This window comes from Canis lupus, chromosome 11 (genome assembly GCF_011100685.1).
Source record: "Canis lupus familiaris isolate Mischka breed German Shepherd chromosome 11, alternate assembly UU_Cfam_GSD_1.0, whole genome shotgun sequence".
Classification (NCBI taxonomy): domain Eukaryota; kingdom Metazoa; phylum Chordata; class Mammalia; order Carnivora; family Canidae; genus Canis; species Canis lupus.
In genome coordinates this window covers 64928767-64954245 of record NC_049232.1, presented here as the reverse complement: position 1 = coordinate 64954245, position 25479 = coordinate 64928767, and the positions used below count along the sequence as shown (strand labels likewise).

The window sequence follows — 25479 nt, the reverse complement described above, 5'->3', positions numbered from 1 at the left end:
GCTTCAGGTCCTAGGTCTCAGGGCTAAAGGGACATTCCAAGGAGTAGGATCCAGGACCAGAAGGGGAGCCGTGGGCAGCTGGATGCTGTGTGATGGAAGGCGCTGGGCTGACTTTGGGAGTGGAGCATGAAGACCTGACCTCCCCTGCCCCCCATGCTTCCCTAAGGTGGAGTCAGCCTCAGTTTAGACCCAGGGTACTTGTGAGCAAAGCAGCAACCACCCCCATCAGCCATCCCTTGACCCTAACCACTAGCAGGTCTGGAAAGGGGGTGTGACAGTCTGAGCCTGCTTCACCCCCGCCAGCCCTGTCCCCTGGTCTGGTTATCAATGAGTTCATACATGGTTGCTGTAGAAAATTAAAGTGTCAGGGAACAGAAAAAATTATCAGCGATGTTCATCCTGGAGGCGACAGTCGCCACCACCGCTCCGGTGGACTCCACATGCCTTCCCACCTGCCAGCCCGTTCTCTGCAGTCACGGGGGTCTTTCAGAAACACCTCCTATTGCTCTGAGAGGAGAAAACTGGTGTGGGCATCTCCTGCAGGCAGGCCCCCGTGTGGCATGTATGGTTTGGTCCCTGCCCTGCCTTACCTGCCACGGGGCTGTGAGAACCTGGAACCTTGCCTCCCCACCCCCCAACTCTTGCTTTGGGTGTTAGTCCGTGACTGCACATGACTGGGGTAAAACTGCCTGCTGTAAACGCTCATGCCTCCGGATCTCTCTCCTTTTACAGTGTTCTCGCAGTTGCAATTTTGCAGTTAATTAGTGTAATTATTTGTATTAGTACCTGTCTCCCCAGCGACACGGGGTGCTCTCTGAAGTCAGGATCGATCTGGCTTTGTTTTCAAAAAAGGAAAAAAAAAAAAAAAGAAAAAGAAAACAACCTTTCTCTGGGACTTATTTTTTTTTCTTTTAACTTTTTATTTTGACCTAATTCAGACGTACAGCAAGGTTCTCAGAATAGAACAAAGAACTCTCATACCCTTCACCCAGATTGCCCAAATGTTACCGTTTTATCACATTTATTTTATTCTGCTCTTTATGTATATATATATTTTTCTCTTGAGTCATTTGAAGGTTATTTATAGATTTTTCCTTTCCCTCAAAATACTTCAGTGTATTTCCTAAAAGCAATGACATTCTTCTATATAACTCCAGCACAATTTTCAGAACCAAGAAATCATTATTGAAACAATACTATTATCTAATCTGTAGATCTCACTTGGGTTTCTTCTAGCTGTCTCCATAGTGTCCTTTGTAGCAAAGCACCTCCTCCCCCCATCCTGCATTTCATAAGGTCATCCTGTCTCTTTAATCTCCTTTAAACTGGAACTGTTACTCAGCCTTTCTTTGCCCTTTATGACCTTGACATTTTTGGAAAGCACAGGCCACTTATTGTATAGAATGCCCTTCAATTTGAGTCTGTTTTAACTCCCCACTCTGTCCCCAGTACGACTGGAACATCAGATGCACTCCGTAAATATTTATTGAATGGAAGGAGGTGGAAGGGAAAAAGCAGAGGTTTTCAAGCCCCCGCCCACCCCCCCGCCCCCCGCCACTACTTTCCTTGCCGAAGGATGTTGCAGTCATACGGTCTATAGGTTTGCATCCTGCTATTTTTATGATACAGCTTTTCCCAAAAAAAAGAGAGGCTTCATCAGGGGCGAGCGAGCCTGCCGTCCCTAGAAGTATACAAGCAGACGCCGGGTGACGGCGTGGCAGGGGTGCTGGAGAGGAGAATGGGGCGTTTGAGGAGGGGCGAGACTCAGCCTGGAGGTCCCTCGAGTGCTCAGCACCTTTCTCTATCTGGGACGCCTCCTTTGCAGGCTTAGGGGCCCCAAGAATCAAGCGACGAGAATTCACCACCTAAACCAGAACAGTTTGAGATAAAAGTGGGGCTATTAATAATTGCATCCCGTGAACTAGCTTCAGCTGGGGCTGCCCTAGGCAAATCTGGAGTTGTGATCACCCTACCCAAATGTGACTTTGAGGTTGGAGATCAGCCTGGAAAGCCCTCTAGCACTGGGAATCCCCTGCCTGGATAAAAACAGAACTAACCTCCTTGGCACCGCCTGTCCAGCCCCTGATCGTGGCGCTAGCCCTCGTGGTGGTCACACTTCCCTTGCCCTGCCCAGTTTTGCTCCTGCTACACCAACCTTGTTGTGGCCCTCCCCTCGCTTGGACCTTCCTGCCTGGGGACTAGGGAGGTCGTTTACATACTTTGGGCTGGACGGAGGAGGAGGGACTGGCTCTGTGATGGACCAACAAGCCAGCTGTGTTTCCCACTGATAAATTCTAATGGAATTTAAGAGCCAGGGTGTATAAGCGAGGTGGGGCGGGAGACCAGAGCCTCCCTGCCTAGACCTTATCTTTTTTCCCCTGGTGCTCACACTTCCACTGTCCTTCCTGCACAAACACCACATCCCTCTCCCAGCCCTAGTTCTGAGATCAGAACCAAGCTACTGGCCTTTGGCAGAGGCAGGGAAGCAGGTGGCATCAGGGACCCAAGCACAAGAGGAGGCGCATTGGATGACCAGTAGGTGTAGACAGGGAGTTGGATTCAGAGAAACCAGGCAGGAAACCAGCGTCTCGGGATTCCGGTAACAAGGTCAATACGAGGCCATTTATCAGGAAGCCTAGACTTGCAATGCCCTGTCCCCAGACACTGGGGTCAGAGGGGGCAGGCACGGGGGTCTGTATGGTACAGCTCTTTAACTCGTTCTCTGCCTAGCAAAAGAGAACAAACCCCGCCTTCCTGGATTAAAAAGTATCATAGGATAAAAATGTGAAGGTTTGGAGATACTTTCTGGGCCATCCCAGTCATGTGGACTTCATGAACACAGGCCAGTGCAGGATAGTATTTTTATAACTCGAGGCATTGGTGGCTTTAATGGCAAAGCCAGTGAGGGAGTGTCCTCGTTCTTAGAATGCGAGACACTAGCACTTACTGAACTTTGGAAAGGTTTTCTAGTTAACTGTGATATGATGTTTTTACCAGTTAAAGATATTCTTTCTCCCTTGCTGAAGCACAGCTATGTAAAAGCGCTTGGTCCAAGGTCGCTTTTTTATAGGACAGAAGGAATCACAGTGTCAGAACTGGATGAGACCTCAGAAGAAATGTTTATAGCTCCCTCGTTTTATAGATGGGTAAACTGAGGTCCCAGGAGGTCTGTAGCATGCTCCACGGCACACAAGTAGCCAGTTGGTGAGCAGGGACTAGTCCCGCATTTCCAACCCCAGATCTTAGGTGTGTTTTCTAGATCTCCGTCTAAGGAAGTTTATGAGGTGGACCGCATATTTCAGTGGTTAACAGAAATTTTATTAACCACAGAAATGAATTGTGTTGGCATTAAAGCAGTTATCATTTCTGGCTCTTTTACGTGGAAGTTGCTAGGCTGTTTTTTTTTTTTTCTATTTTCATACGAGAAATGGTTTGTCTCTTCCACTGAATTTCTGTAGTATATACTGGTTTCTTAGATTTTATCACATCAGAATCATGTTAAAACATGGGCTGCTGGGCCCCACTCCCAGAGTTTCTGATTCAGTGGGTCTGAATCAGACTCAGGTGGGGCCTGAAAACTTGGATTTCTAACAGGCCCCAGGTGCTCCCGAGACCAAGGACTGTCCTTTGAGGACCTGAGGCTCAGTGGTAGTGTCAGACAAGTGCTCTGTGCTTTGCAGCCAGCTTGTCCCCACCCGCCCCCCAGCCACCTCCCCTCCATCCCACCATGTAGCCAGCTCTCTCCCCTGTTACTCCCACACCAGCTACCCTGACCATTCCACGCTCTCCAGGTCTCCTACCTGTTGTCCTCACCTTGCCTCTCCAGACGGCCCGTGACCCTGAAATGCCCAGATTCCATCACCTTTCCGGCCCTGTCCTTCACACTCTGGCTCCTCTCCTCTTTCTTCCTGTTCTCCAGTCTGAGAAAACGAGTGTCCTTTGGCTCAGGCTTGCCTCTTCACTTACAGCTGAAGGCTGTCGCCCCATCACCTGGGAAAGAAAGACTTCCCCGAGCCCAGCTTCACCATTAGGTCACCACCCAGTCACTCTCTTCCCTTTTACTGCCAGGCTGGCTACAGGAGGAGTCTGTGGCCCCTGAAAAAGATTTGCTCTCACCTGTCAACACAGACCTCCTGCTCAGTTCTGTGAGTGCAGATTTTCTATGCCTGTGACAAAAGATGTAATTGTTCTAGATTGTGGTAAAATGCACCTAAGTGTACAGTTCAGTGGCTGATATTAGGTGGCAGTCATGTTGGTGCGCTCCTGTCACCCCCCCGTGCACCACATGCCACTCTTCATCTTGCAAAACAAACTCCGTACCCATTAAAACACTAACTTCCCAGCCCCCAGCGACCACCCTTCTACTTTCTGTCTCTGTGTGTTAGATGATTCTAGTTACCTCACATACGTGGACTCACACGGTATCTGATGTTTTATGACTAGTTTATTTTGTTTAGCATGATGTCCCCAAGGTTCATCTGTGTTACAGCATGTGTCAGAATTTCTTTCCTTTTCAAGGGTGAGTACCATTCCGTGGAATGCACGTATACCATATTTTGTTTATCATTCATCTGTCACTGGACACTTAAATTGCTTCCACCTTTTGGCCATTGCAAGTAATGCTACTGTGAACATGGGCATACACAAAGGCGTCCCTCTGGTTGGGACTTGCAACCTCAGGCAGGGTGTTGAAGCATTTGTATAGCAGTCCTGACTTTATCTACCCCAGCGTCCCCCAGCTGCCTCTTGACCAGCACTGCCCTCACCATGATGGTCAGAGACCACTCACTCATCGAGACCAGTGGCTGGTTCTCATGTCTCAGCCTGCTGGGTCTCTGTGCAGCGGGCTGATTGCCCCTCCCTCATACCACGGCTTTTATGATGTGGCTCCACACCCCCCTACACACACACACACACACACACACACACACACACACCATGGCTCATCTTGTTTTCATCCTTCTGCAAATGTTTCTGGGTAGACTCACCAGATGCCATCATCAGGGCCTCACAGGACCAGGTCATCTCTGGGCAGTTTTGGTCATATGTGCATCACATATGAACCTCTCCATGAGCGTCCCCAGGTCCCTCCTCTGCACCTTCTTCCTTAAAAACACCCTCTCCATAAGTGACAGGTCTTCCAGGTTAGAAACCCAGGGACATCCTTTACTCACCCCCACACCTGCACTGGACAGATCCTGCTCATTGCACCTCAGACATTCCACCTCCAGCCTGCAGCCTGCCCTTCCTTTCTACCCACTCCCCCACCCTCCCCACCCCTGCAAAAAAGTGGGTTAGTCCCTGTGCTTCTCCCATTTGCCTTTACTCTGGCTTCCTTCCCCTTCTCCCCAGTAGGTCCCTCACACCTATACCTCCTTCATATTGCTGCCAAAAAAATGTTCCCTACAAAAGCACCTAAGATCACCCTGTTCCCCCCATCTGGCCTTGATTCCCCCGTCTCCAACCCCAACCCCACAAGCCAAGTGCTGTAAGCCCAGGGCTTCCCAAGCTTTGGTGTTAAGTTGCAGATTCTGCTTCTAGGATGTCTGGGGTTGGGCCTACAGTCTGCATTTGTTACAGGCTCCCGGGTGGTGTTGAGACTGATCCACAGACCACACGTTGAGAAGCCAGACTCTGGAATAGATCTATGTTTCACAAATAAAGTTCTACTAACATATTTTCAATCTATAAATAATGCAAGAATTTTTTTAATGTTGTGGTATAGTTTTAATGTTTTCTTTTTTATACAGTTCGTCTTTACTTTCTCAATCATAAAGGCTGACTCACTGTTGCAGTGATTACTTGCACTTTAAAGACATTTTAGAAGACAAAGAAAGGCTTCCATTTTTTAAGACTTACCAAATAAGTCAAAGTGTGTGAAAGTACAGGGGTCTCGAAGATGTTTTCCTCTTAAAGAGCTGTATACTCAGGGTCAGGGCTCCCTCTTAGCTTCTGCAGGGCAGAGACTGTCTCTTAATCAGCTCCATCCCTAGGGCCCAGCCCGGACCTCCTCAGGATGTTAGCTGGAGGCGAGGAGGAATCTGGGTCTTCCTCCAAGAGGAGCTCATCATGGAAAACTGTTGGTGTGATGTGCAATGCCTAGGTGGGAAGGGGAGCCTGTGCCCCCGGCCCTTCTGGAAAAGGCGCTATCCATCCTAGGAAGAGGGAAGGGATTCCTGACAGCTGGCCCTGGTTGAGGAGCACGTTGGCCCTCATTTTATGACTCTTAATAAGGTTTTGCAGAAGGGAGCCGATTGGGAGAGATGTGCTGGTGGTTTTCTGGGAGCTGGGCTTCAGCGTGGGAGGGGAGAGAGGAGGCCTTGGAGGGCTGAGGGCAAGGAGGCAGGGAGTACCTGGGAGAGTCTGACACCAGGAGGGCAGCAAGGACCACGGGCAAAGAATACTGTACATGGGGGTGAATTGTGGGATGGATGTAGCCATTTTTGACCAGCCTGCTCCAAAATATTGCTACCTTCCTGTCACCCAGTAAGTCTAAGCTCTGTAGTCTGTTAGCAAAGTGTTTCATGACCTGGCATCTCCCGCTTGTGGGACCTGGCTCCTGGGCCAGTGCACATGGGCGGCCTCAGCCCAAAGCCCACATTCCACAGTTTTCTCTGCAAGGCTGCAGGGCTTGTTCTCTCATGGTACAGGTGGTAAGCTTGGGATCCTCTCTGGCCCCCTCCCCCACTAACTCCATGGCCCTAGTTGAGCTCCTAACGTCTCAGTTTCCTCATCTTCACACTGGGAATGACAAGTATCTCCAACTCACCAGGTCCGGGGAAGTGCTTCTCCCAGTGGCATCATGGTTTTACTTAGGAGCTGCAAGGTTTTCACTTGCTGCCTGCCATCCTGTCTCCTCAGTAAGCTTGACAAAAGGACCATGGTGATATTTGTCCACAGGTGGAGCCAGAGGTCGCAGCTGGAGAGAGCTGTGGGTGCTGCCCTGGGCAGGGTGGGCCCCGAGGTGGTGCCACGGTGGGGGATAGATGGGAAGGTCCTTGGAGCTGAAGACACAGGCGCTCTGGGGGTTGGGAGTCCGCTTGTTGTGTGAATGATAAAGGCACCAAAAGAAAAGATGGCAGCTGGCAACAGTAAAAAGGAGGAAGCTGAAGACCAGGGGGACGTTGGATTGAGGTGGAGAGCAGGGTCCCTCAGACTTTAACTTGCATACAGGAGGCTTCAGGTCCTGTAGCTCTGGGGTGGGGCCTGAGATTCTGCATTACTAACAAGCCCTCAGGTGACGCTGATGCCAGCTGCCTAGAAACTACTCTTTTGAGTGGCATTGGTCTGGAACGTGACTATGGTAGGGAGGAGGCTCCTGGAGAACATATAGAAAAAGCAAAATAAGCGCAGCTGTACCCCTTTCTCTTCAGCTCCATGGAGATACCTTGGAGTGGCAGGTGCACTCAGGTGTCTGCAGCCTGGCAGCTAGATTGGAATCAGATTGTGGTGATGGTGGAGGAGGGGCAGGAGGGGACCCTGAGAGCTCTGAGATCAGCGTTGAGTTTTGACTTCGTTGCTTGATAGTTCATCCTTCAAGGTCTAGCTTTGCCAGAAGAATTTCCATAGAAGCTGCCTTCGTCGCAGGCTGAGCTTTGGTCACAGCCTAGACAAGGCCCAGCGGCCAGGGGCACACAGCTGTTTCAGAGCACTGCCACACTGAAAGGCGATTATTTGATTATTCATGCGTTTCTCTCTCTGACCAGCCTGTGACAGCCAGAGAGCAGCGAGCTGAGACAGCCTCTTGGTCACCTGAACCCCAGCCCTTGGCGTGGAGTCTGGCCGCAGGTGGGGCTCATTAAATGCCTCAGGTATTAGGGACGAAGGCAGAATGTTCAAGAAGGAAGCGTGTGTAAATCCCTGTGACCGAGAGAGCAGGGGAAGCAGGCACTGAGCTGAGATGGTGGGAGAACGTTGGTGTGAAGGAAGGAAGACGACTGAAGGAGTCTTCAGGACCTTAAGTAAAACGCCAGGAATGTCTTCTGAAGATAGAATGGGGCCTCACGAGGGACAGCTGCTGGGGATTTGGGCATCAGCTCTGCGAGTTGGGCTGCGTGCTCTCTAAAGGAGCCGAAGGCCAACCAGGGGATAGGGATTTCAGCCAGGCACCCATTGTCTTGGTCTGAGGTCCAGGAGCAAACTTGCTTTTCTTCTCCCTTCAGGAGAGGACAGGTGCCCAGACTTAGGCAGACAAAGGATAAAAAATTTCAGCTTCATGAGCCTGGGCAGAAGCAGCAGATTGAATCAACACGTCAGGGCTGGAGCATATTCATAGCCCTTAGCATGTTGAACCTCCCTACAGAAGGGTCCTGCGGGGTAGGGGTCCATTGGCTCCCTGGACCTCAGTGCCCTGCGGGTGTGGGTCCATTGACTCCCTGGACCTCCATGCCCTGCGAGGTGGGGGTCCATTGGCTCCCTGGACCTCAGTGCCCTGTGGGGTGTGGGTCCATTGGCTCCCTGGACCTCAGTGCCCTGCGAGGTGGGGGTCCATTGGCTCCCTGGGCCTCAGTGCCCTGAGAGGTGGGGGTCTGTTAGCTCCCTGGACCTTCAGAGGCTCCCATGAATTGGGGTCAGCCTCATTCTCCTGAGTTGGAGATGGTGTCTCAGATGTTGAGTAACTAGCTCGAAGCCACAGAGCTGGGAAGTCGAGGAGCAGGCCTGGGGTCTGAGAGCTGGGAGAGTTGGGTGGGGCAGCCCAGCCTTGGAGCAGAATTTCTGGGGGAGGATTGGTTGCAGGTGTGGCTGACAAGGCCCAAGCGCTGGCTGCGGTTGGGAGGGGAGTTGGGGGCAGGCCAGAGGAAGAGGAAGAAGCAGGGTGGGGTGAGTGCAGACACAGGAGAGGAGGACGGGAAAGAGGAGGAGTGATGGACAGAAGGAGAAGGAGGTGGCCAGACTTGCATACTCTGGGGGCCAATAAAATATCAGGTGACAGCTTTTTTTTTTTTTTTTTTTAGGTTCTATCAGTTTGATTTTCTTCAAATTCATTATTGCTTATTATAATTTAGGAAATACAGAAAGGCTGAAAGGATAGGAAAACCTAGCAATTATATTTATGGCCTTGAGTTCCTTTATAATTATCTTTCATAGTTGTATTCACTGTAGATACACTGTAAAAAAAAAAAAAAGCCTAAAAAAAAAAAAACCTTTTTTACTTAATATTGTAACATTTTCCATTGTGTCACTATGCCATTATGAAGTCTTCATGGGCATCCTGTGCCTGTTTTGTGATTTACCTACCTAGCCCTCTACAGTTGGAAATTAGCTTTTCTGATTGTAATTCTCAATGTGAAGCGTTGTTGGGAGGAAAATCTTGGCTGATGACTTTCATGTCTGGCTATATCCTGGCTACTAATAGGTTCCTAGGCATGAAGTCCGTCAGACCACCTCCCAGCATTGTTGGGATGATCTTATTGCTGACACAAGCCTTCTGAAAGTGCAGGTGTAAGCCCTGTGCACATTAGTTGTTTGTTCACTCACTCCTGTGTGCATTTCACAAGCATTTATTAAGCGCCTGTGGGGAAAGGCTCCATTTTCTCTGGTCAGGTCAGCAGAGGAACAGCTGCCAGCATCTCTGGCTTGCTTGAGACGTGTGGGAGTGTTTGATCACATACGGCGTCCCTGCCCCGCAAGCCCCCGCCAGCAGGGACAGCCCGTGGGTCCAGAAGTAAACTTGCAGGCTTCGTGGCTGCAGGGTCCAGGCAGTGCTAACCATGAGTTTGGAGCTGTCTGCCCTGCCTGCTGTAATGCTTAGCGGTCTGGTGAATACTGGCCATGCTGTTCCCCACTTTACCTTCTGTTCATGCATGCCACAGACACCTACTGAATACTTCTGTGTGCGAGACACTATTCCAGGGGTGAGGGGTACAGCCCTTAACTAACCAAAGTCCCTGACTTTTAAGAAACTACCATTCCCGTAGGAGGGAGGGATGTGGGAATTGTGAGGAGACAAGAAATAATACATCCAGTGGTGATAAATGGTAGGGAGAAATAGGGAGTTAGAATGACAGGAAGCCCATCCTGATATGTAAAATTCGAACAGACACAGGGAGAGCGCAAGGGTGGAGGATGTCTGAGGGAAGCAAGCTTCCAGCAGTGGGAATGAGCTGGGCATGACCTGGGAACGGGCAGAAGGGCAGAGTGAGAGCAGTGAGGTGCTCTCTAGGAGGGCAGGAGATGGACCTTGTAGCGTAATGAGATCTAGGACCCAAGGTTCAGTCTTTTCACTAGGAGGCTTTCCTGCTATTTGAAGCAATTCAGACTAACCTCCTACCTTTTTGTTGCTTATCTATGGCGGGTGATCGCCAACGCCTGTGTTGGGTGGGGAAAGTTGTGGAAGCTGAAACCCAGACTTGGGAAAGTCAAGACTTCCGTTGGCCCTTGGGTCTCCTCTTCTGTGCGATGTGGAATGTGAGCTAGGAAATTGGTAGCTGGGGCTTTCCAGGGCTAGGACTCCATTAAGTGCCATTAGTTAAATCTTGGTTATTTCAAGTTAACTTATTAGAGTGTATAAAAAATCGTTGACAGATGTTTCTTTTTTTTTTTTTAAGATTTATTTTTATTTTTTTAAAGAGAGACCAAGTATACGAGCATGAGCAGGGGAAGGGGCAGAGGGAGAGACTCTTCTGGCAGACTCCTCGCTGAGCTTGGAGCCCAACATGTGGCTTGATCCCACAACCCATGAGATCATAACCTGAGCCGAAACCAAGAATTGGACCCCCAACCAACTGAGCCACCCAGGTGCCCCCATAGATGTTTAGTTCTTAGTAAGTGTAGCCTGTCAGATTTATTACAAGCAAGAGTTGCTCAGCTAGCTGTGAGTACTTGCGTAGTGCCAGGAAGGTGGTGGGGATGGAACATGCCCCCCAGTTTATCCATTCAGTCACCCATCCATCTTGCAATTATCGAGCACCTAATGCATACCAGGCAGTTGGCTGCCTACCCCAAAGTGGTGATTTATTAAGATTTTTATTTATTCATTTGACTGAGTGAGAGTGCAAGCAAGGGGAACAGCAGGGAGAGGGAGAAGCAGGCTCCTTGCTGATCAGGGAGCCTGATTTGGGGCTCCATCCCAGGACCTTGGGATCATGACCTCAGCTAAGGGCCAACACTTACCAATTGAGCCACCCAGGTGCCCCTCACAGTGGTGATTTTTAAGAGACCCAGATTTCTGTCTTCATGCATTTTATGGTATAGTACAGCAATGCTAGCCCTACCAGAGGATCATGGTGGGGAGGGACCCAGGTCAGAAAGGGCAGGGCAACCCTACCTCACACCATATACAAAAATTAACTCAAAATGGATCAGTGACCTAATATGAGCCAAAGTCCTAAAACTCCTAGGGATAATAAATAAATCATGACCTTGAGGTTAGCAGTGGGTTCTTAGATATAAGAAAGCACGAGCAAAAGAAAAATAGATGTACTTCATCAAAATTAAAAACTTGTGCGTCAAAGGACCTTATCAAAAAAGAAAAGGCAACCTACAGATTAGGAGGAAATACTTGCAAATCCTGTATCTGGTAAAGGTATATTCAGGGTATGTAAAGAACTTCAGTAACTCAACGTAAATTAAGATAACCCAAAATATGGACAGAGAACTTTGAGTAGATGGGTCTCTGAAGATCATGGCCAATAAGCACATGAAAAGATGCTCGACATCATTAGGCATCAGGGAAATGTGAATCAAAGCCATAGTGAGACACCACTTGACACCTACTGAGATGGCTATAATCAAAAAGGATAAAAAGTACGAGAGCAGATGTAGAGAAATTGGAACCCCCTTCCATTGCTGATGGGGAATGTACAATGGTGCAACCTCCATAGAAAAGTCTGGTTTCCTCAAGAAGCTAAACATAGAATCACCATGTCCCAACAATTCCACTCCTAGGTATATACCCAAAAGAATTGAAAGGGGGCTCAAATAAATGCTTGCACGGAGATGTTAAATGCAACACTGTTCATAGTAGCTACACAGGAAACGAAGTGTCCCACAAATAGATGAACAAAATGTGTCTCTGTACAATGGTGTATTATTATTATTCAGCCTGAAAAAGGCATGGCATTTTGACACCTGCTACCACATGGATGAACCTTGAAGATACTATGCTAAGGGAAATAAGCCAGACACAAAAGGACAAATAGTGTCTAATTCCACGTATATGAAATATCCAGAGTAGGTAAATTCATAGAGACAAAGTCGAGGTTGCCAAAGGTTGAGGGAGGAATGAAATGACGAGTTATTGCTTAATGGGTACAGAGTTTCTGTTTGGAGTGACAAAAAAGTTTTGGAAATAGTGGTTGGTTGCGCAATGCGGTGAATGTAATTCATGCCCATCAATTATATGCTTTAAAATGGCTAAAGTGGCAAATTTTGTGTCCTGTTTGTTTTACCACAAGAAAGACGGAGGAGAAGCAGTGTGAGGTTTGGGAGGAGCATGACTGCCCAGAGCCTCTCAGTTTGATTCCCTTCCGATTTCCCTGCACACCGGATCAGCTCAGGCTCCATCCTTGCCACCTGTAGCCTGGTTCTCCTTTGATATGGAAGTCAGATGTAGAGTGTGGTTCATGAGGGACACCTTCCCATCCCCTTTAAATGTGTCCTTCCCAAGTGCAAAAAGATTGTTCTGTCTGGTGGAAAAGACCAGAAAACAGTACATCTGGAGGCTTTGCCCAGATAATCCTCATCGATTATCTCCTCCTCTGTTTTGCCATTTTCCCTGGGGAGGTGGGGGGAGGGGCCTCTTCCTGTCCCCTTGCTGCCACATGTCTCTGGTGCTTTTGCCCTAAAGCAGGGCTCCTACGGGGCCCCCCCTTCCCTGACCTTTGTGGCAGCCCTTGGTCACGTGCTGCCTCTCTTCACATTTACTATGAGCTCTTTCAGAAGTCGGAGCCCTACAAACTAGAGTCACCTGGACACCTAGCCATGGTTATATGATATTACCAGGTGGACTATTGTAAACTGTCACCAAAAAAATACCGATGAAGTGTTTGAAATACCTGAACAAATGTTTGATATGGGATAAGGAACATGTACTACTAAAAAAAAAAAAAAAGCCCCCAATCAAGACAACACCGTCCCTTGGCTTGTTCTATCCAATGTGCACGGATCTCGGAGCACACCTTGTGTGGCAGCTCGTCCGCATAACTGCCGCCTCCTTCCCCTCCAGGGTTAGCTACCTTCGGGTGATGGGAGCCACCTTGACCTTCACAGCCATGCAGCTAGATTCTGTGTTGCTTGCATACCTCCCACAGCTCGCTAAGAGCAAGGTTTAGATGCTGTGCAGCTGCCCTCCCTGGATCCTCCTGGAGACCCAGACCCTGGCACACCTCGAATGCCCCACCCCACAGCTGTCCTCCTGAGATCCTTGGCTTAGAGCTCCCGTCCCTGAAGGTGAAGGGAAAGGGTCCAGGTGAGCTCAAGTTCACTAAGAAGCCCAGCCTCCCGAGGGCTGCAGTGAACCTGGGTTTCCATCGGGACTCCTCCAAGTTCGAGGATCCCTGGAGGCAGGTGCTGTGGAAGGGGGCACTGGCTGCGTCGGGACGGACCTGTCACTCTCAGGGTCTCCCTGGAAGGAGAGCCCTTGGTCACAGAGGTCCCAGGCCACCCTGAGGGCCTGGCCTCAAAAAATGAAGTGACCTACTCCTGTTCTCCTGCTGCTAATAATTAACCGGGGTGGCTGCCTGTGGAGCTGGACGGGCCTGTAGATATCATGCACACGCACTCCAGCCCACACCTTTTGCAAAAATGAGAGGAAGTCCTTTACTACGGTTTCCTCAACCCTGAGAGTTGTGTGCCGCGTCTTAACTCCTGTCTAATCAGCAAGACCTTGGCGATCCAGGGGTACTTTGTGCTCTTTCTTAAAAAAAATTTTTTTGAAACACCTGTTAAATCAATTGTGTCATCTTAGAACAGAGGGATTAGGGTAATAAATACCCAAGTCATTACTCAGGTTTCTGATGTTGCAGAATTAGGGGGAAAAGGTCTTCTGGACCATTTCCTCCTTAAGAGGAAATCTACCAACATGTGAGCTATAGGGAGTGTTTACCAAGATTATCTCAAAAGGTAAGAACATACCTTTAGTCAGTAAATTACAGAGTGTCGTGCTTAAATGGGGCCTCACCATCCCCCCCACCCCCACCCCACCAGCAGTAGTGAATCACCAGTAATTCAACTTCCTTCCGGGTCACGTGGGCCAGCAGACTCACTGGGCAGGTGTGTGGTGCCTTGCACTGTGCTTGGGCTCATCACCCCGTTTGGAGACTGTGACCTGAGCATGGCTAATCTACCAATCTGTAAAATGGGAACAGGAGTATTGCCCACTAGGCCATGGCAGAGTGAATGGAGTCAGGAGGAATGGATGCAAAAAAGGTATTTAGGAAGCTCTGAAGCCCTGTAGGACCCTCGGCTGTTCCTCAGGACAAGAAGCCTGGGGATGGCAATGGTCCAGGGACTACAAGTGAGGTGTTGGAATGGGTGGGAGCATCAGTGCTCCCAGCAGCTGGCGGTGCCTGCCGTGGGCCAGGCAGGAGGGCATTGCTCCTCAGAATTATTCACCTATGAGGACACAGACTTAAACAGAGTTCTTCTGACCCAGGGGCCTGTCATCTTCCGGGTGGCAGGGCAGAGACTGGAGCTCAGGTCTGGCTTACTCCTTACTCTGGGCCCCCAGGAGCCCCCATGGCAGTGGTGTTGCTTTTGCTCTTTGAAATCAAAGAACTGACTTTGTATTTGTACAGTCCCAGCTCCTAGCGCGTGGAAGGCCCCAGTACAAATAAATGTAACCCAGGGCAGCAACCAGATACATTATTTGCATTCAGATCTTCCTAAGCACTGTTACTCTGATTAGCATTTTGGCAGGCCCTTATAAATCTTTTTTAGAATCTATGCGATTTCCTTTCATTAATCTTCTGACTCCATCTCACCAAACCCTAAAGCCCCGGCTGATTTAGGCTGCATAAAAATACATCTTATCTGGGTTTCTAGAGACGCCCGGTTACGTACCTAATATAACCCCCGAGAGATGGCCCCTCGGGTTAAAACCTTACAGGCAGGGGGTTCTAAAAGCTGGGAGGAGCCTTTGGCGGGCTCCAGAGCTGGGAAATCCGTGAAAAGAAATCAGTGAAAACTAAAGAGAAATGGAGCAGCAGCTTCCCGGGCCGCTTGGCTGGTTAGTGACCAGTGGGATGATGCTTTCAGGGGGAGGGCTGGAGGGTATTTTTCTGAGTTTCCTTGAGATAAAATGATGGCGAGGGCTGCTGGTGGTTGAGGATTGGGTTTCTCTGGCCAGGCCACCCCTGCCTTCAGACTCCCTGGCAGGAACAAAGCTGGCAGCATGGTCCTGGTGTGGGAGAGTCCAGCTCCTTGGCTGGGATGAGTTGCGATTAGCACATCTCAAACCTTTCAAAGTGACTTTAGCTGTTTTCTTTTCCGCAGGCTTCTGCTACTTTTGGCTGTAAAGGGGTGGGGGCTGGAGCTCAGGATAGAAATACCAGGGACTGACACCCAAATGGGCGTGTCTCTGCCGCCAGGGCAAATATTAGCACAGTATTTTTGTAAAGTTTATGCAACTTGATTCATGTCCCTGTAGAGTAAATTTATTCCATCCTGTTTTCCAGTCTGTTTGGGGCCTCATGGAACTATCCAGAGGGAGAATGGAAAGAGACTGGTAGCTTAATTTTCGATGGAAGCGGCTCAGTATAAAACATTCTATTGTCTGTATTTTGAGCTTTATGCATTGCTTTTTGTCCATGCCTATTCTTTTATCCCCCGCCCCCTTCCAACGATGGGCCATTCTAGTGTTTTTCAAGAACGAGGTCTCCCTTCAGAATTATTTCCCATGAATAGTCTGAGAAATCCAGTTTTAACAGCGCTGCCTTGAGTGGGCTTACATGCACAGAAACTTAACCTTGGCATCGTTAAAACAGAAGTCCTAATAGGAGCATGGTCTTGGAAGCTCGTGGTGAACCCATCCCACCTCCCCCAGCGCCAGCCTGCCCTCTGCAGCCTTCTCACTGAAGGTCTGATCCAGCCCCTCTGCTTGATCACCTCTGGTGACGAGGAGCTCCCTCTCTCCTGACACAGTCCCTTCCATAGTTGCGTGGCCTTTACTGTTCCAAAGCTCTTCCTTATGTTGAAGGGAAATCCTGTTTCTCTTAACCTTCTACCCATTGAACCCTTGGGGTCTAAGTAAACCAGTCTAATGAGAATAGTAATAAGTACCTTCGATTGGACCCAGCTAGGTGCCAGTTAATGCGCATACATACTCAGTGCTTAAGACTTTGGAAAGCAAATTTCTCCCCTTTTACAGGTAAGGAAATGGGTGAGTGATTTCTAAATTCATGCAGCTACCAAGTGGTTAAGCTGGATTCCAGCCCACATCTGGGTCCATTGTTGTTGACCTCCCCGAAGCCTAATCTCCTGGAAGCGCCTAATCTCCCTGAGATTTCTCTAGGATACCAGTTACTCCTTAGACACTCCCGCTAAATCTCTTTCTTTGGAGATCATAAAATGTGTTTTCCCCCCTGGCTTTTGCATATGTACTGTGTTGGAACCCATTCTACCAAGTAGACTGTTTTATTCTGCGGAATTCCCCCACGAGACCATTGTGGACTGGTCCCACTGGCCATCCCAGGCAGGTTGGGAGCCCTTCTCCTGTTCCTCTGGTGTCCTGGGAAGCCATCTCCCTTAGACACTGAAACTCCAGGCACCTTACTCTCCCCGCCTCGCCCCTTCAACCCCGCCTGACACAGAGCAGGTGCCCAGTAAATGAACATTGAGAAATGGTCCGGAACTCCTTTGCCAAAGTAGTAATCAAGGCTAAAAGTAATTATAAACAAGATTAAGGGTCTGTGAAATTGTAGTCCCAGTCCAACTGGGACTCTGTGGGACTTTGGCCAGTCGTTGGGAAGATGTAAGAACAGCTTGTCTGGGAAGTCCTGGCAGTCCTTTTCCTCAGCATGGTTTGGTTCAGTCTCTCTAAGGGCTGGCAGGTGTCCCCCCCTTCTTTCTTCCGGGAGGCAAGCTTGCTGGCCTCTGTAGTTTCTGGGTTCACCGAGGTGACATCTTAATGGGAGAAGTTCACTAGGCACTGTTCAAAGCCTTACCTGTGGGGAGACCACATCCCAGCCTTCTCATTTCTCTGTAGCCCACACTACACAGGTGGCAGAGGCATCCACATGCATGCTGAAAACAGCCCTGGGAGCTCTGAGTCCTGGGAAATTTGGGGATGGGGGTGCAGTTTAACACTGTACCATGATAACATTTTTTAAACATAAACAAAAACAACCCGACCTTCTAAAAAAATCTCACTTAAAAAAAAAAAAAATCTCATGAAAGGGCACCTGTCTGTCTTGGTCAGTAGAACATGTAGCTCTTGACCTCAGTCAGGGTTGTGAGTTTGACCCCATTTTGGGAATAAAGATTACTTTTCAAAAATTCTCGTGAAGATAGTGTTAAAAGTCAGAAGAGTGGTCCTCTCTGGGGGAGGTCATGTTGGAAAGAAGGCATGGGGGGGCTCATGCCAGGCTTCTTGAGAGCTGTGCACTAAGGAGTTGTGCTTCCCCTCCCCTCCCCCATGTGATCTTTGAAGGGGGTGGTGATAATGACTTCATTTATTAGACTCACAAGTCTAACATGAATTTTTCTCATTGCTTGGGGGCAAACTTTGTGTTGAGTTCCTCAGGGTCTCATTGCCATCCTGAAAACTTTGCTCAAAACTTTGCTCGTAAGAGGTTGGCTTCTCTTTATAACAGCGTTCCCTCTTTGCCCAAACTGCATGCAGCTCCCACAGAGCTCTTTATCTTGCCCTTCAGGGAGCTTAAAACTACTTCTTGTTATCCTCCCAGTATCAAGTATAACTCTCTCATTTTGTTAGTTTTGCAAGTGTCATGGTGTTGAACCTATAAATAAACCCCGACTCCATAATAAGAAAACTATTTGGCATTTTGAAGTTGTAGGAGAAGGAGGGTGCTAATTACCGGTCTCTGTTTGAATACAACTAATCCTACAAATTACTCCACCCTGCTTCCCAGGGGGCTCCGGTTTAGAGATCCACTCCCTGAACAAATTACAGGATCTATGGAACAAATGATTTGATCCCAAGACTGTACTTCTGGAGTGTGAGGATTAATAATTGCAAGATAATTTGAGTATTGAGCTGTGCTATTGAAGTGACTTGAGTGAGCATCTTCTCTCACGTGATGACAAATAATGTGACATGTGAGAGTTAAGAGCTTTCATAAATGTGTTTATAGAAGCTTTATTTTTCCTCTGACCAGATTTATTGAACATAAGAAAATTCTATGTATAAAGTGACCTGGATGTGCTGCTTCAAAACATGATCTTTTCTTACTACTATTCTGATAAGTCAGTCCATTGAGTGTCAAAAAGCAGCTTACTCTAAAATTAACAGAAAAGTGCCCAATGCACACTAAATAAATGGCTTAACTACTGAAACTTTAGTCATTCTACAAGATAATTAACATAGGATGGAGCCCCTATGACAGGCTGCTGGAGAATTGGTGAGACGTCAAGAGGCCACTTTGTGCACTGCCACTGTGATGTCGTCGTGTTTCTGGATCATAATGTTCCCATTATCTGTCTCTAGACACACCACAGGAATATCAGTGGGGTCTGAGGTCAGCTTAGCTGCTTGCTGGGCTAGAACAGATACCACCACAGCATGCTCATCGGACAGGGTCCCCTTGCAGCTCAGATTAAGTCCTTGTGAATCTGTGCACAGGACTCCCCAACAGTGGATGGATTCTTCATGGTATCCTCCAAGTGCTGCTCCAAGTGGCCTTCATCCTGCTGCCTTACACCAGGCCCAGGATGCATTTATTTTTTAATATAAATATTACTTTTATATATGCATGCCCCAAATTAAAAATAAGTCTCGTGCACCAATACTTCCATTGTCAGCTGTGATCATTTTCAAACCAAGCTTTAAGCTTTAAAAATGCTATTTAAAAATTAATTCATCTGTAAAAAAAAAAAAAAATTCATCCTGAGTCTCTATGCCAAAAAATGAGTGCATTGGCTATAACGTTGAATTAGCAATATGAAAATGCCACCCTTCATAGACTTTTTTTTTTCTAATTTAGTGATACTCGTAGTGATTGTTTACATTATAAACTAGTTTTTAAAAGAAGCCTGGGTATTTATCTTCGTATTGTTATGCAGTGTCGTACTTTGGATATTAAAAAAGCCAAGAAGGGACAGGGGTGGTGATTGCCAGAAAGTAGTGTTGATAAATTTATGGAAATTGGTCATGAGGAAAATTAGATTTCATGTACCAATTGTAATTTTATCAATTGCACATAATTTGAAATTATTAAAGTGAAGGGCGCCTGGGTGGCTCAGACCGGTTAAGCATCCAACTCTTGATTTCGGCTCAGGTCATGATCTCAGGGTTGTGAGATCAAGGCCCATGTCGGGCTCTGTGCAGGGTGTGAAGATGGGTGTGGAACCTGCTTCAACTTCTCCCCCTCCCTCTGCTTGCACACAAGCGTTCTCTCTCTCTCTCTCTCTTTCTCTTTCTCTCAAAAACAAATTAAAAGGGACGTCTGGGTAGTTCAGTGGTTGAGCACCTGTCTTCAGCCCAGGGCGTGATCCTGGAGTCCCAGGATCGAGTCCCACATGGGGATCCCTGAATGGAGCCTGCTTCTCCTTCTGCCTGTGTCTCTGCCTCTCTCTGTCTCTCATGAATAAATAAATAAAATCTTTTAAAAAATTAATAAAATGAAATAGTATATATGGAAGTGTTTTTTTTGGAAGTGTTTTTTTTACGGTATATGGGTTTTTTAAAAATAAACTAAAATCACTGATTGGTTGAGCTGAGTTTCGTTAAAAATATTTGCAAAGCCTAATAAATCACAAAACATGTGCATCTCTTTTCCTTTTGTCACTTTCCTTCCTCGCCACGGTAGTAATTGACTTTGTCCCCCATTTCTGAGGAACTACATTACAGAAGGCACTGCTGTCTTTTTTATAACTTGGATATTACAAATTGTCAAGAGTCACTGTGCAAGATTGTGAACTAATTTGAGTGAACAAGCCAAGACATCTGGTTACGTAATATCAAGTGATAGAATCCTTTTTGAACTAATATTATTTTCATGTTGCTTTCTTCCTCTGTTATGACAACAGTGCTAATCCCAGCACTGACATATAGACTGGAAAGCCGGTGTTATTTCAACAGCGTCTTAGGAAGGGCTTCCCCAGACTGAGTAAGGGGACAGCTGCTAAGCTACAGAAACTCCTGTTAGCTCTGGGAAGTGATTTGTAATGTAGGAAAACTGACCCAGCCTGGGCTGTACCGACCTAACCAAGCCCCTTGGCTGTAGATAGGGATGTTTATTAAAAATGTGACTTCTTTCTGACAACTAACGCAAGGCAAGGTCCTGATTTGGATCCTGGATCAGGAGGAAAGAAATCAAGGATGTTAGAATGATTTGCAAAACTTGAATATGGGCTGTGTTACATAAGTGCTTTATCAATGTTAAATTGGCTCCGTGCAGTAACTGTACTGTGGTTTGAAAGGCCCTCGTTCTTGAGAGACATGCTAAAATATTCAGAGGTAAAGGGGCATGATCTTGACACCTTCTGAGTGTTCAGTAAAAAGCATAAGGGGTGGTGTGTGTGCAGGAGAGAAAGCGTGTTGGCAAAATGTTAATTAGATCCAGGCCGATAAGGGTATATGAGAGTTCTGTTTTTCTATAAGTTGGGGGAAAAAATTAACTTTTAAGATGCAATTTCCTTGGTCCTTACCAAACCATAATTTCTGTGGGTGGTGCCCAAGGATCTATTTTTAACAAATTCCCCCAGATGATTGAATCAAGCACATTGAAGTTTAATTTAAGTCTTTGGTTTAAAAAGTCTCGTTTTAATCGCTATTTCTTTGTTAGCTTAATTACTGAGCATACATACATTCTCACAGTTTGATCTGCCCTTAATCTAGCACTTAATAAATAAATCCCCCATCTAGGCATTTATAAATCTTTAGAAGGGAATCCCCCACTTCAGAGGTGTTGGAGGAACTGTTAAGCCTGGCTGTAAAACAGACCAGAGCTAGAAGCCATCATCCTATGCGAGATGCAGTCAGCCAGCAGTCGGGAGGTGGTTTATGTTCTCCTCTGGGCATGCAGTGAAGTCTTGAGTGGTGTGCATTTGCCCCTGAAGCCTTGGTTAAACCATGAATGCAGCCTGACTGCTGTGCATTTGCAGGGAAGAGGAGGAGAAGGCAATATTGGTGTTTGATGAGTCATCTCTCTAGCATGGCTGATGATCCTTGAGTGTTTATTACTTTTCCACGCTCTCCATCAGGCATCTGTTGGGGCTTAGAAATATCCTCCCCACCTCCCAGAAGCTGTTCTGAGTTTACCAGGGAAGAAGAGTTAGGGAAAAGGAGAGAATTGGGATACAAAGAAGGCCTTCTGTATCGTGAGGGATTTTTTTTGAAGTTGAACTGGGATAAGAAGGAGGGAGCGTGGCTGTGCCTGTTCCCCTCCAGGAAGGAAACAGGAAGTCCTAGGGTAGGAGGTGAAGTGTTTTCCTCTCGAGCCCACTAGATGGTAGCATCGGCCTAGGTCAGCTTGATGAGTATTCCGGTTGATTCCTGTATTGAGCCACTTGTGGTTCATTTGTAAGGTTTATTCACAGACCAGGTGTTAATAAATCAGGATTGCTTTCTTTTTTTCTTTCTTTCCTTTCTTAACTGAAACATGCACTCTTCAACTAGAGGCCTAACTTCTTATTTTGGGGGGGAAAAAAGGGTATGAAATAACCTTAACACTTTCTTTTAAAATGACCAAAATGGAATTGAGTTGCTTTCCGACTTTGTCTAATGGAGACGAGCATAGTTCTCTCCCTTTTTTTTTGTCTGTGGTTCATGAGCTTGTGAAAGAATAGAGTTCCCCAGGTCTATGTGTGGACTCGGGAAATCAAGCCTCACCCTCTTCCCCATCCCAAGCTCCAGGGCAGACAGGGAGCCCAGAAGGGATAGTGTTGAAGCCTTGTTACCCACCCCTACCCACGAGGGCTCTAGCAACACACGTGCCCCAGATTGCCATACTCCAGGCGACGTGCTCCTGCTCCTGGAACCCGAGTTTATAGAGCAGCTGATAGGACTGTCACACAGCTATTGTATCTTTTAACCTTAAAAGCTGTCTTTATTCAGGTTTTAAGAAACAGAACATGGGATCACTGGGTGGCGCAGCGGTTTGGCGCCTGCCTTTGGCCCAGGGCACGGTCCTGGAGACCCGGGATCGAATCCCACGTCGGGCTCCCGGTACATGGAGCCTGCTTCTCCCTCTGCCTGTGTCTCTGCCTCTCTCTCTCTCTCTCTCTGTGTGACTATCATAAATAAATAAAAATTAAAAAAAAAAAAAGAAACAGAACATTTGTATATCTTAGAAGGTATTTGAAATCAGCATTGCCTACAAAATCTGGAATCTAGTTGTCACCTGATGGCATTAACTTAGCATTTTTAATGAGATGCCTTTTATCGAATACCTAGTAGGTGTCTCACATTGGTTAGACACTTTACACATGCTAACCCTAACACCCTTGGTATGCACTGGGGCCCAACTGTGCACCAAGTGAGAGGTGGCCTCTTCCTATATGTCTGGCAAATACAGTCTGATAAAAACTATAGTCACAGTAGAACCTTTGTTGTGCCATACAGATACTGAAGCCATAACAGATTGGTTTTTGTTTTGAAAAATGTGAAGAGGGATGCCTGGGTGGCTCAGCGGTTTGGTGTCTGCCTTTGGCCCAGGGCATGATCCCGGAGCCCCAAGATCGAGTCCCACATCAGGCTCCCTGCATGGAGCCTGCTTCTCCCTCTGCCTGTGTCTCTGCCCCCCGCCCCTCTCTGTCTCTCATGAATAAATAAATAAAATCTTAAAAATGTGAAGAACAAGCTTGGCTTCCATATTATAAAATGGGTCAGTTGCAGCTGTAATCACTTGTGGTTGGGGAGGCCGGTGTGTTCCTGGTTGGGGCTGTGGCTTTGTTTAGAATGAAGAGGCTTATAAAGGAAGCCATAGAAAGCCTGAGTTCCCCGATTGCTGTGGCACAGGAAACAGGCCAGTCAGGCAGCATCCATTGTCTTGACCCGATTGTTTAAGATAGAATTTCAAGACCATCTGAAAACGCCCCTTGGTTGTTCAGCATGAGGCTTGCTCTGATCAAGGCTTGCTGCAGGAACAACCGTGGGAAGAACATTTCTGCGACTTTCATGAAATTCCTATTTCCGAACGTTGTCATTAGGTGTCAAGCCCTTTTCTATTAGCAGAGATCAATGTGTGGAGGAAAAAGTGTCTCTTCTGGGTTACTGATGTCCCTTGTCAGCTGGCTATGTGACTGTGCTGGGGGGGGCGGTCATTAATCATGGTCAAGTTACTAAGTCCCACTGGTACCCACACTGGTGCCAGCTACGTGGAGCTGCTCAGGTGAGCAGCAGTTTGAAAATCAGTGCCCGCGATTAGCCCGTCAGTCCATGGTACTGTCACTTGGAAACTCTTGTTCAACAGCACCTTTGGCTTTTTCCATCCAGGGTGCTGGTGTGACTAGCGGTTAGTTTTAGCTGTTGTGAGGAACTGCCCTCCTGTTGCACGAGTGCACCCTCAGTGAGTGGCTCCGATCCCGTGGGACCTGTGTTCTGTGACCCTCCGAGACACATCCTGAATTTCCCTGAAAACCCACTCCTCTGGCCATCGACTGCCTGGCCCTTCCTTTGAGGGCTTCCCAGAGGAAAGTCATTCTGTGCCACACCCCAGGATGCTGAATCACCGTCCACGGGTGTGGCCAGGACAGGCCTTTTTTTTTTTTTTTTTGGAAAGCTCCCCAGGTGATACTTATGTGTACCTCCCACCAGGAACCGCACTTACAATGATTCTATTCTATTGTATCTTTAAAAAATATATAGCCCACCTGAAATTCTTAGACAAAGATTAAATTTGACATTTTTAATGCAGTACGGTTAAGGTATTATGGATCACATTTGTAGTCTTTTGATGACTTTTGCCATTACTCAGAAAACGCATCCCTGCCTCTGATGACATTTTCGATGGAAAGAGCAAGGTGGAGGTGGTGGGGTGGGCGGGATTGTGTAAGTGAGACAGTAAGTTTTCTTCCGCGGCCCGTCCCAAGGATTTGTTTTGCTGGTATTAGAGATTTCCCTGTGCCTGACTACAGAAGGATGGAGGTTTGCCTGGAGCTCCTTCAGGAGCAGGAGGACAGGGGACCAAGTGCACCTTCCCTCCTGGAGGCTCTACCTCCTTTGGGTTTTAGCTTCCTGCAGCTGAGCTATGGGCCTGTGGTTCCCTGAGGCTTCGATTCTAGAGGCATGGCTCTGCTTTGTCCTCCCCCCTCACTTGCTGCTGATTCCCAGATCTTGATCTCTGGCCCTGCCTGACATTTAGAGCTGCTTTTCCAGCGTGGACCCTGGAGCCATGTGGGAGGCCAAGAAATGCAGACTCTAGGGCATCACTCAGATGCACTTGAATCCTAGTTTGCACCTGATCAAGGTCCCCAGAGGGTGTGTTGTGTGCCAGGAGCCCTGGTCTTCGGGATGTCCCCACCCTCATTCCATCCTCCTTTCCTGCTCCCACCAACCCACGTTTGTCTGTTAGGTAGCACTGTTTCTCCAGTGCTTCCGTTTTCGTTTCATCCTTCCTTTGTTCAGCTCTTTATTGGCTGCCTCCCAGAGGTGGGTGTTGGGAGATGCAGTGAGCAAAACCAGAGCTGTTTCCTACCCTTGTGAAGCTTAGCTTCCAGTGGCAGAAGGAGATCTTACATACCTCACCAGCTATGACTGTGGAATTATGACAAGCATCGGAGAGGAGAGTCAGTAACGCAAATGGAGAGTAGTTAGGGACACCAGGGAAGACTTTGCTAAGGAAGCGATGCCTGTGCTGGGTACTGGGGCTTGAAGAGGAACAGAGAGAACTTTCTAGGCAGCGGGAATTGCATGTGCAAAGGTCCAGCTCATCATAGAAAGTTTACAGAGAATTAATTAAAAAAAGAACATTAAATTGCACTCAAGTCCTCCATCTTTATCTGTTCTTCCATCCAGCCTCATCAGATTTTAAACCTTCTCCATTCCCTAAGCTGTGGAGCTAGCCCAGGCCCTTGGCTTTCCTGCCTGCGTGATGCGGCCCTGTGCTCAGTCGCACACTTCCTCAGTCTTATTTAGTCTTCCATTCTACAATTGCATTTGCTGGGAAAACCTCTTTCCTCGCTGTTCCCTGAGTACACCAAAGTCAGATTGTAGACTAACTCCCGCTTCATATGTGTGTTATTTTGAGTGAATTTGATATCAAAATATACAGAAAAGAACACAAATAAGAATGGAGCTTGATGCAGCTTTACAAAGTAAGTACACCGGTATCATCAATACCCAGATCAATAGATAGGGTATTATAAGCTTCCCAGAAGATCTCTCTCTCTCTGCTTCTCTCTTTCTCTCACACACACCCT

The 25479-nt window shown here is 47.6% G+C and overlaps 1 protein-coding gene and 1 pseudogene across 6 annotated transcripts in view; one reads left to right on the top strand and one right to left on the bottom strand.

Annotated features, from left to right (window-relative positions):
* PTPN3 (protein tyrosine phosphatase non-receptor type 3) overlaps positions 1-25479 on the top strand; it is a 143685-nt gene that overhangs the window by 40928 nt on the left and 77278 nt on the right. The window lies entirely within an intron of this gene.
* Positions 18527-18834, bottom strand: LOC119874000 (annotated as a pseudogene).